Below are 11,340 nucleotides of genomic sequence, written 5' to 3'. Positions count from 1 at the left end.
GATAAGGAAAGATACGCAAATAGTAGATCGATTCCATAATCAGTGAATTTTGAACTTGATCGATAGATCAATTTTTAAAAAGGTGAATAAAAACTTTGACAAGAAGATTTTTTTTTTAGATAAAATAAAATACTCAAAAGAGAGAATGATTCCTAAAGAAGTGGATTTATAACCTAACTAGGAGATCGATTATTGGAAAAAAAATTCAAATTTTGACTGGTTGTGACTGTTGAATGTTAGACTTAGGGTGGGTTTCCTACTTTATGTGGATCTCCTTAGTTTTGGTGGATGCAGGCTATTGCCCCTTAGGTTGGTTCAATCTTTGGGCTGGCTTTAGTTTTTTATTTATTCTCTTGTTTAATTGTTATTATCCAATAGCTCTTAGGTTTTACTTTGAAGGATATATTCTTAGATGAGCTTATGGATCTTTAAGGAGTTGTATTTTCCCTTTTCTTCAACGCTTGGCCCCTCCGCAGATTTTTTTTAAAGATGAATTTAAACTTTGAATGGAAGATTGATTTCTAGAGAGTGAAATACTAATAAGGTAGATTACTTCCCGATTGAGTGGATTTATAACCTGACAAGGCGATCAATTATGAGAAAAATGAATTTAAACATTGTCTTGATGATTTATTTATGAGCAGTGTATAATTTCAAATGGGAGATCAATTCCTGAATGAGTGGATTGAGAACCTAACTAATAGATTGATTATTAAAAACCTGAATTTAAATATTGATTGAAAGATTGCTTTGAAGAAAAAGAGGAATACTCTAGAGAGAGAAGCTGTAGGAATTTCTAGACAGAGAAACTGATTTAAAAAAAAACAAATTGGCACGATGTTTTGAATTTTTTATGATGGCGACTGATCGTTGGACATCGTCTGAGATTGATTCAAAGTTGGAGCAAAAATTACCAATTGGAGACTCTGCTATTCATCGACAAGGGTTTTTTAAATCTTCTCCTCTAGCATTTGCTAGAATTTCTTCCATGACCGAAGAATCTGGAACAAAAGGTATTTGTTTGAATGTCAATAAAGGTAAACCTTCAACTATAAATGAAGGTGGATTGTTATAAACCAAGAAGAGTTTCAGGATATTGGGAAAGGAAAGAAAGTCATGTTTGATGAAGAATTTAAATTGTTTGATAAGCGGGAGAACATAAAAAATTTATTTGGATATGCGTTACTGGCAGCTCAAAAAGAAGATGCTGTAAATATTGGAATGGTTAGTGATAAATGCATTCAGAATTCAAGGGAGATATCAAGTAAAGAAGACATTATTGTTGGAAACTATGGAGTTATTGCTATAATGGCTCCTGATGGAACTAATAAGAATAAGGTTATTGAAAATTTTGAGGTAGTTTGGCAATGTGTATCAGAGGAACATTATTCATGCAACCATTTGGTTGAAGAAGCTTAAAGCTCAAAGGGTGTTAGATATGAAGGCAATGGTATGTCAAACGTTTGGCATAAGAAATCTAACAGGAGAATTGCTGATTTGGACATTGGTAATTTCCTGATGGAAGATGATGAAACTATAAAGCTATATGTGGAAAATGTAATGGAGAATACCAAGAAGCTGCAAAATTCTCTAGTTATAAAAGTATTTGTAGATAATATACCGGGCTTATGTTATCAATTATGAAATCTATAGACAATGGTCGAATCTAGGGAAATTTATTGTTAAATGGCTTGGGAAAGGATGGATTCTGTGTTTATTTGATGATGAGGAAGCTTTCAATTTTGTACTTTCTAAAGGACCTTAGTTTATAAAGGAACATATAATTGGTGTGAAGTGGTCTACTTCATTTTCACTGGATTCATTAGAATGATTAACTGCACCAATTTGGATTAGAAAGCTAAGCTTAACATTTACATGCTGGAATGAGATTAATGTATTTAGGATTGCTTCAAAAATTAGCAAGCCTTATTTAATAGATGATAATATGTTCCAGTGGGGGAGGAGAGAGTTTGCAAGGATTTGTGTGCATATCCAACTTGGGAACAAACTACCCCTTAGAGTCTGGGTGTAAGGAAGTTCAAGATAAATCTTCCAAATAATTTGAGTATGAGAGAATTCCAAATCTTTGTTTTCACTGTGGTAAGATTGTCCACTTAAACAACAATTTTCAAGAGGTGGACTTACGAGCAAATCTGGAAGGACTTAAAAATATTGAAAAAGGAGATAATGAATCTTTACATAGAGGGAATAGCTCACATAAAACTTCTAAGGAAATTATGGGAGAAATGGCTAAGGAGATAAACTCTAATTATGGGCCTTCGATACATGTAAATTCTGGTAAGAAAAAAATTTTCAATAAAAGGAATCCTGCCATTCAAAAAAGAAAACTACTGTAAAGGAATATATGCATAAGCATGTTGAAGATAAGAAGAAACAAACTATTGCAAATGCAATATTTGTCTCTATTCAAGCTGAGATTTCATCCAAGGAAGATTATGCTATTGGAGCTAAGCCAACTGATAATACTACAAAGCAAGTTTATTTTTTTGATTTTGATAAAATGTGTTCCAATATAGGCGTGCACAAATTTTCAGTGCTGTCTGTATTGCCAGAGGAAGGAGAATTGATCCCTGTTATTAATAACAGTTGTGATGATTAGGTGATTTTTAGAGAGTTTGAAGAAATTACAAATGAAATAACTAATTATCATGAAGGAACCTATTCGCCAATTCCTCATCCAAAAGCTGCAAAGGTTGCAGGGAAATAGGAATATAGCTCTGTGAACTATAACGTTAAATTAGCTTAAGTGTTGAAAAGTTTTGGACCTATCAAATTATTATCAAGGAGTAGAAAGAAGGATGGAGATGGTAATTAAAGTGTGGGGATCCATTCACCTTTGATTATTCAATGACTTCAATTATGTTTTGGAATTGTAGAGGAGTTAGGAAAAAACAAGCTTCTCTATACCTAAAAGAGATAGTAAAAGATAATGGAGTTTTTTTTGTGAGGCTTCTTGAGACAAAAATTTTCAATATCAGCAGGGAAGATGTTAATAATCTTATTAGTGATTCTTGGGACTTCTTTAGGTTCCTTTAGAAGGAATGTCAGGATGAATTCTCATACTTTTGCAAAGTAAGGTTTCTTCCTTTTCCATGAATTATTCTCAACAAGTGGTGATCGAGGATCTTATGGTTATTAATAAAGGAGTTTGGAGGATAGCTTTAGTTTACAGCAGCAAGGAGGTGGTTCAAAGGATATTACTTTGGTTTGGAAGATTTTTACACCAATAGTATTCCTATGGTTATAAGAGGGGATTATAATTGTTTGTTGTCTAAAGAGGATAAAAGGAGAGGAAAGTTATTTCGTTTCTCTCTAGCTTCTAAAGAAATGAAATCCTTCATAGTGAACAATCAACTTCATGAGATTTATTTTGCTGAGCCAAAATTTACTTGTGTAACAACAAGGTTGGAGGTGCTCGCATCTTGGAAAGACTTGATAGATATTTTTTTTAAATATGGCTACATTAAATTCTTCAAAAAATATGGAGGTGAGACATCTAGCTAGAGTTGCATCAGATTATAGTCCAATGTTGTTGAATTTGCTGGATCATAGATTCAAATCATAAAAAATAATCGAATTTGAAGAGGTATGGGTGTCCTATCCTTCATCTTTAACTATTATTAAATCAGCTTGGAGAACTAAAATAGGAGGTTATTGTGTAGAATTATTGAATAAAAAGTTTAACATCCTTAAAAAGTTAATGTTTTTTGGAGTAGAGCAAAGCATAAGAACTTCTTGGTGCATAAAGATGAGCTGAAGGAAATTATATTGGTGCTACAATTGAAGGTGGTTAAGGCTGGGTGGATATCGGAGGAGGAAAGCTGGCTTCTAAAATCTAAAGTGAATGAACTCAATTCGATCTAGGCACATTTATATACATGGTGGAAGCAAGAGCCAAGTAAAGTGGCTGTCTGATGGTGATTCTGACTCTAAATTATTTCACTCATTTGCTTCAACTTGAAGGAATTCCAACTGGATTTACAAAATCAAGGATAGCTCTGGGGCAGTATTCATTGATAAAGAACAAATTGAAGATATTTTATTGCAATTTTTTGAGTGAAAATGGAAGGATAGATCCTATAATTTTGATGGATGGATTAATCTTTTTTATTCGCTGGATGAAAATGACAAGGTGTGCTTGAATAAGGAACTTGTGATGGTGGAAGTGGAAGCAGTGGTCCTTCAAACCGAGGGGTGCATCTCACCTGGGAATGATGGTATAAGCTACTCCTTTTTAAGATACTATTAGCACATTATTAAATATGATTTTAGGAATGCAATAGATTTTTTTTTTTTCAAATTGGGATCAATTAATGACGAATGGAAAGAAACATTAAGAATCTTATTCCTAAACCTGAAAATCCATCTACTCTAAGCGAATTCAGACCAACTAGCCTTTGTAGGACAATTTACAAGGTTATAGAAATAACTATCTTAAACAGGATGAAACCAACTATTCATAAGCAAGTATCTATAGAGAAAGCAGCCTTCATTAATGGTAGGTCTCTTGAAGATCATATTCTTGTAGCTTAGGAGGTTTTTCAAAAGTTCAGATTTTCCAAAGCATCAAAAGGAATTGTTTTTTTTTTCAAAATTGACATGGAACAAGCGATGATAACATGTGCTGGAAAACGTTAGAGAAAGTTTTGGAAATTTTTGGTTTTCATCAAAAATTTCTTGGCTGGATCATGGAGTACTTTGTTGATCCTAAATTTTCAGTATTTGTAAATGGAACACTTTCCAAATAGAATAAATCCAGGAATGGATTTTGACAAGGATGTCTCTTATCTCCATACCACTTCATTATTTTCTCTCAACTTCTTTCTAATGTGTTCAAACAGAAAGAAAGTTTGATGGGTATTCAGATTATGCATAATGGACCCAGTGTTACTCATATTCTTTTTGCAGAAGATATTCTAATTTTCTCTAAAGCAAAGAAATAAGATGTGAAGAAAATTAAAAATATTTATCTAATTTTTGTTTTTGGATAGGATAAAAGATCAATGCAAGAAAATCAACCATTCTTTTTTGAAACCATGTGAAGAATAGGAAGTGAAGATCTATTGAAAGGATTATGGGCTTCAAGGTGGTGAAGCAATTCAATTATCTCTGTATTAAAGTGTCCATGAGAACAATAATGGCTGAAGACTATCAATTTATCTTTGATAAGGCAATGAGGTTGATTCATATTTGGTGATATAAACTCTTATCATTGGCAGAAAAATTTTCTCACATTAAATCTACATTCCTTTCTATATCGTGTTTCTATTTCTCTCTTTCTTTTGTTCCTAAAAGTGTGTTGAAAGTATTGGATAAAAATTATAGAAAATTTATTTGGGACAAAAAGGATGGTAATCTTGGTATACACTATCTGAGTTGGGATAATCTATGTAAACCAATCTATTGGGGAGGGAGAGGTTTTTATTATAACTTGGATTGAGCTAGACCTTTGAGAGCCAGGTTGGCTTGAAAAATCATCCAAAATAGAGATTCGTTGCAGTACAAGATGCTGGGAGATAAATTCAGTATTCTAAGTGGTGGAACAAATTCTAAAAGCTGGGAGTTTGGAAGGGTTTGTGTTCGTATCAATTTGGACACTAACTTATCAATAGGAGTTTGGGTGGAAGGGAGCTCGGGCAAGTCCTTTCAAAAGATAGAATATGAAAGGCTTCCATTTTTTTATTTTTGTTGTGGGAATTTTGGTCACATCAAGAACAACTACTTGGAAAAATCATCAAATTATATCACTGTTTCAAAGGAGGATGGGAAAACTACAAAGAAGTTGGTAGAAGGCAACTCAAAACTCAACAATGCAATAAATACTATAGCTCAAAATGCAGAAAAGATTGGTTATGGCCCTTGGCTTGAGGTCAATTATGGTAGGAAAAAAGGATTTTTAAAAATGCTATCAGAAATCCCATCTCTCGGGACAAAAAAAAAATGCTGAAAATAGAGCTGTAGCTGTCAATAATAGGCTAGTTAGGAAGGCAATGGAAACTGTGAAGATATTAAATGTGGAGGAACTGGTTACTCATACAGAGGAAGTCAATATAGATCCATAAACTGAGAACATTCAAATTCAGAACAATGAGACCTACTGAGAAAACAAGGTTGATAAAGGTATGAATGTTCATTCCTCTAGCTTTATCTCTGTTAAAAAATTTAGTATCCTAGATGAATTATTAGAGGAAGGAGAAATTATATTTATAGATGTGGTTGAGAACAACTTGTGTGAAGAAATGAAAGGATCAATCAAAGACTCAAAACAAGAGCTTATCAACAGCAGAGAGAATTTGAAGAAGGTACTAAACAGTTAAAAGGATTGGGTCCAATTAACATAGCTCCTTGCAGTAGGAGGGATGAAGCTAAAAAAAAAAAATATAATATGGGGTCCTCATCCCCTTTGATTTAATGAATTCAACCAAATCATTTTACAATTATAGAGGAGCTAGGAAGAGAAGAGCTTCTCTATACTTGAAGGAGTTTGCCAAAGAATATGGGGTTTTTTTAATTGGTTTATTGGAAACAAAAATCACTTCTTTTGAAAGAAAAGAGGTGGATCAACTTATTGGCTCTGAATGGGAATTTTTTTGTGTTCCTTCAGAAGGCTTATCCAGGAATGTAGTTTGCCAAAGAATGGGGTATTCTTGTGATATGGAGATCAAATATGGCTACATTTCAAGTTTTAGAATCATCATCACAATACATTGTGGGGGATTTAGAGGTTCCTAATGAAAGTTCTCTAGGGATGTTAAGCCCTTAAGAACCAGCCCGAGGCTAACCGAGAGGGGGGGCGTGAATTGGTATTTTAAATTTTTTTTCTTTAGGTAAAGCACAAAATTAAAACAAAAATAATTCACCACAAGAGTAGAGGATGTGGAAATTAAATGCGGAAGTAAAACAAAGAAAGATAACACTGGATTTATAGTGGTTCGGTCAAACCTTGACCTACGTCCACTCCTAAGAGGCACCCTCTAAGTATTGCACTAACTAAGTGTCTCTCCTTTAGCTCCCACAGCTAGGCGGAGAAGCCTTTATAACAGACTCCTTTTCACAAACCTCGGTGCAGCAGAGAACCGACTCCTTTTGCTTCCTCCTTAAGCGGGCAGAGAACCCCTACCTTTTGCTGAAGTAGACCTCCGAAGAACCTCCCAAGCATGAAGGACGAAGAACAGAGATCACAACTTGGAACCTTTATTGGAGCAACCTTTGTTAACCCTCTCACAAACACCCCCTCATAAGTTCCTCTCTCTCTCTCTCTCTCTCTCTCTCTCTCTCTCTCTCTCTCTCTCCCTCACCCAAGGATCTCTCAGGTCAAGACAACAGCACTCAAGGTCTTTTTACATGAGAAAATTTGGGTCCTTTATATAGAATTTCAAGAACCAACATTATCATCCAGGATAATAGGAATATCGTCCTGGACAATCAATACAAAGTAAGCTCAATCAGTCGGGATGATTTTGGACGATCAGAAGAAAATTGGTTACATCGTCCAGGCTGATACCATATCATCCTGGGCGATTAGTTCAAATCCGAGGTAAATCTTCTTGAACATCGCCCTGAATAGATTCTGGACTATGTTAATCATCCAGTCCATCATCCTTACCGATTATGCAATCGGCACAGCTGATGTGATTGTATCAATCAGCCTTAATTGCTTTTTATAATTGCCAGATTAATTTAGGTATAATTATGCTGCATCGTCCAGGCCGATTGTGAGTTTGTTTTGGCTGATGTTTTAAAATAAAGAATATCTAAATTGATCATGGTGGATGATTCTTTCTAATTTGAGCCTATCATTCTGGCCGATATAAGGATCATCCAGGATGAATTGCTTAATGATGGCTGCTTGACAGGGATACCCTAATTAGGGTTTTTATTTTTAGTTGGATTGTTCTAACTGATATGAACATCAGCCAGGCCAATGTACTCAAAATAGAAAAACTCAGGAAACCTCTCAACTGTGTGTGTGCAAGGTTACTTAGCATCAGGAACCACTTTTATAATTGACACAAGAAAAAGAAAAATATTACAGACTGACTCAACCTAAATCTACTTAATCTTTAGCTGGTCTTGAGTTGTGTTTGATCTTGTGGACCTAAAAAATTAGTAGGCAAGACAGTCATAAAAAAACATGAATATTTGCAATCATCAAAGTCTAATCCATAATCTCAGATTCACAACAATCTCCCCCTTTTTGATGATGACAAACATAAACAGAGAATTCTAAGCAGTTGTGGCAGTTCAGTAAAAATAGTGTGACGAAAAAGCAGTTCACTAAGTTCAAGAATTAAAAGTACAAGATACATCAGACTACCCCCCCTTTTGACATCACAAAAAGGTGGGGGAAACTAAAAGCGAACTAAAGCAACTAAAACTAAAAGAGAAATAAAATAGAGAAAAACAAACTAGAGAGAAAAAAAAACAAAAAAATAAGTAAAATGAGGGCCCCTGATCAACTTAAGAAGGAGAAGGTGGTTGTGGTGGCTGCTGTAAGTAACTAGAGAGCGTAGCGAACTGTGCACCAAACCAGTTCATGTCCTGTTCGTGATATTACGGCTGGTGTGAAACATAGGAATTGAAACGGGTCTCCTACTGATCAAATCTCTCATTCAATTGATCCATCTGAGAGTGCTGGTGGAGAGGAACAGGTTCAGGAATAGGAGCGGGAGCCTCCTCCTCCTCGGTCCCCTGAGCTTCCCCATCCCCTGGGTGGAGACGATTACTGTGAAGGCCATTGAAGGAATTGTTTGAGTAAAAGGGTGGCGGATGGTTGGGAGGAGAAGGATATTAAAGGTTGTATTTATATTATAGAACATATGCAATGATGTGTCCTAGAGCAAGATTAGGCTTTCTTCTATGACCTGAATCTTAAATGGTAGTCAAATGCTCGATGTAGTGAAAGATTAGGTCTATGGCATTAAATTCACTATGTGCCAGAATGTAAAAATTAGTGAGTGAAAGTAGTGAAGTGATATGGATTCGGTCGCCATCTTTGGGAATCACAGAGGTGCGAAGGACGTGCTAAATCATCCTAGCATCTTTAAGTAAAGAGTTAGTCTCTCCAACATGAAAGGGTTCATTGGTGTGGTGAAGAAAGTGATTTGTAGTGGACCAGTCAAAGCCAGGATCAGAGACAAGGGTATGTAGCTTATCCCAGTTGTGGACAGCTATAATAGTTTAATACAATCCTGATATGTGATCTCGACTGGATGTCGATTCACATAAGAAGTGAGAGTAGTATAGGAAGAATTTATGCAGAGGTTTGCATAAAATTAAAAAAGAATTTCATAACTAAAGCGGACTGAGAGGGTGAGAATAAAGCAAAGAGAGGTGTGAGTGAAAAGATCAAGTATCGGTTAGGAGAGATAGGCTAGATTGATTGTTCGGGAAAGAGTAATGTTGGACTCTTTGTAACGATGGTAGGAAGCCTAATAGCCTGCCTCCTGAAAATGAGGGTCCAGCGTGCCCCTCGAGGAGCTGCCAGACGTCTGATGAGCACGCTTTTTGCCAGGCATTAGCAAGCAAACAGAAAGTAAACAAGAGAGGAGAAGAAGATTGAAGTGAGAAATATTGGCTGGAAGGCTCTAAATTTAAAGGATCGGCTGGATCATCCACGCCATTCACAAGATTGTCCAGGATGATCCAGTGTAGTTATTGTGAACATGCCGATTGGTCAAAAAGACAGTCTGATCGTCCAGGATGATCATATATCATTTGGGATGATTAGATACAGGCGATCTAAAAGTGCTCTTATGGCACTAGAAAGTTTGTTAGGGATGTTAAGCCCTATAAAGCTAGCCCAAGGCTAAATAAAGAGATAGAGAGGTGAATCAGTATTTAAAACAAACACAATATTAAATCCAAAAACAAGATTCTCCACAATCAAAACCAACGATGCGGAAATTAAATGTGTAAGCAATAATAAGAAAAGAACACACCAGATTTATAGTGGTTCGGTCAAACTTTGACCTACGTCCACTCCTTGGAGGCACCCTCCAAGTATTGCACTAAAACAAGTGTCTCTCTTTTAGCCCACACAGCTTGGCGGAGAAGCCCTTACAAAATCACTTCCACCTTCCACGGTGCGGCGGAGTTGCCGGGTCCTTTGACACCAAAGTGAACTTCTTCTTTGGTGAACTTTCCTTGAGACAAGCCTTGAATCTGACATGATTAAGATGCAAGCCTGCCGGAGCAACCGTGTGGAATCCCCCTCCACACTCCCTTGAGTCTCCCCTCTCAGGATCTTCTCCCTCTCTCAGACTTCACCTGTTCCTCACTCCCTTTCAAGATTTATCTTCAAGTTTCCCCCATAAAAATGAAGCTACAATGGCTGCCAAAGACACTTACAAAGTGTCATGTCATAGCTTAAATAGAAGAGCTAAAAATGAGCTCATTAATGCAAGTTGTCAACTTTATCGTCCAGGATGAAAGACATATCGTCCTGGCCAATTAGTTCAAATATGAGGAAAATCGTCCTGAATATCGCCCTAAAATGAAGCGGGCCGATATCTAGTCGGCCCAGACGATCTTGCGATCGGCCCGGATGAAATCACCAATAATTGCTTTCCAAAATTGCCAGAGAAATTTTGGAAAAATTGTCATGGATCGTCCTGGCCGATATTTTATAGTCCAGGCCGATCAATCAGGCCGATATCCAAAAATAAGAATTTCCTAAGTAGATCTGGAGGCAGATTCTTTCTGAATTGAGCCTATCGTCCTGGCCGATACAAAATTGTCCAGGATGATGTGTTTTGCATAATGATGACTTCTTTAATGAGGATGTCTTAATTAGGGTTTATGCTTTTGGACAGATCGTCCGGGCCAATATAAATATCGTCCAGGACGATGTTACTAAAAATAATAAACTCTAGGGAACAGTCAGAAACTCCTATACATTACAAAGCATCAGGAGCCACAATAAATATAATAGACTCCAGAAAGGAAAAAGGGTACAAACTGACTCAGATGTAGTCTACCCAATCTTGAGCTGTTTCCAAATTGCAGTCCGATCGTGTGAACGTGAAATGTTAGTACATAAGGCAGTCGTAGAGAAATAAAAATGTTTGCTATCATCAAAATCATAAACCATTGATCTGTAACAATCTCCCCCTTTTTGATGATAGCAAATAATTCAATTTGAATTTTAAAAAAAAAATTTCTCCTAATCTCCCCCTCACTAGAATAAACCCTTTTAAAAAATAGGGGAGATAAAAAAATTTTGTTGTTTAAAATTTTTTTGAAAAGAAAAAAAAGGATACAAATTCAACATTACATTCTCTCCCTTTGACATTATTAAAAAGAGAGGAGGCACAAACA

Source organism: Dendrobium catenatum, unplaced genomic scaffold (genome assembly GCF_001605985.2).
Source record: "Dendrobium catenatum unplaced genomic scaffold, ASM160598v2 fragScaff_scaffold_989, whole genome shotgun sequence".
Lineage (NCBI taxonomy): Eukaryota > Viridiplantae > Streptophyta > Magnoliopsida > Asparagales > Orchidaceae > Dendrobium > Dendrobium catenatum.
This window is presented reverse-complemented; position numbering follows the sequence as displayed.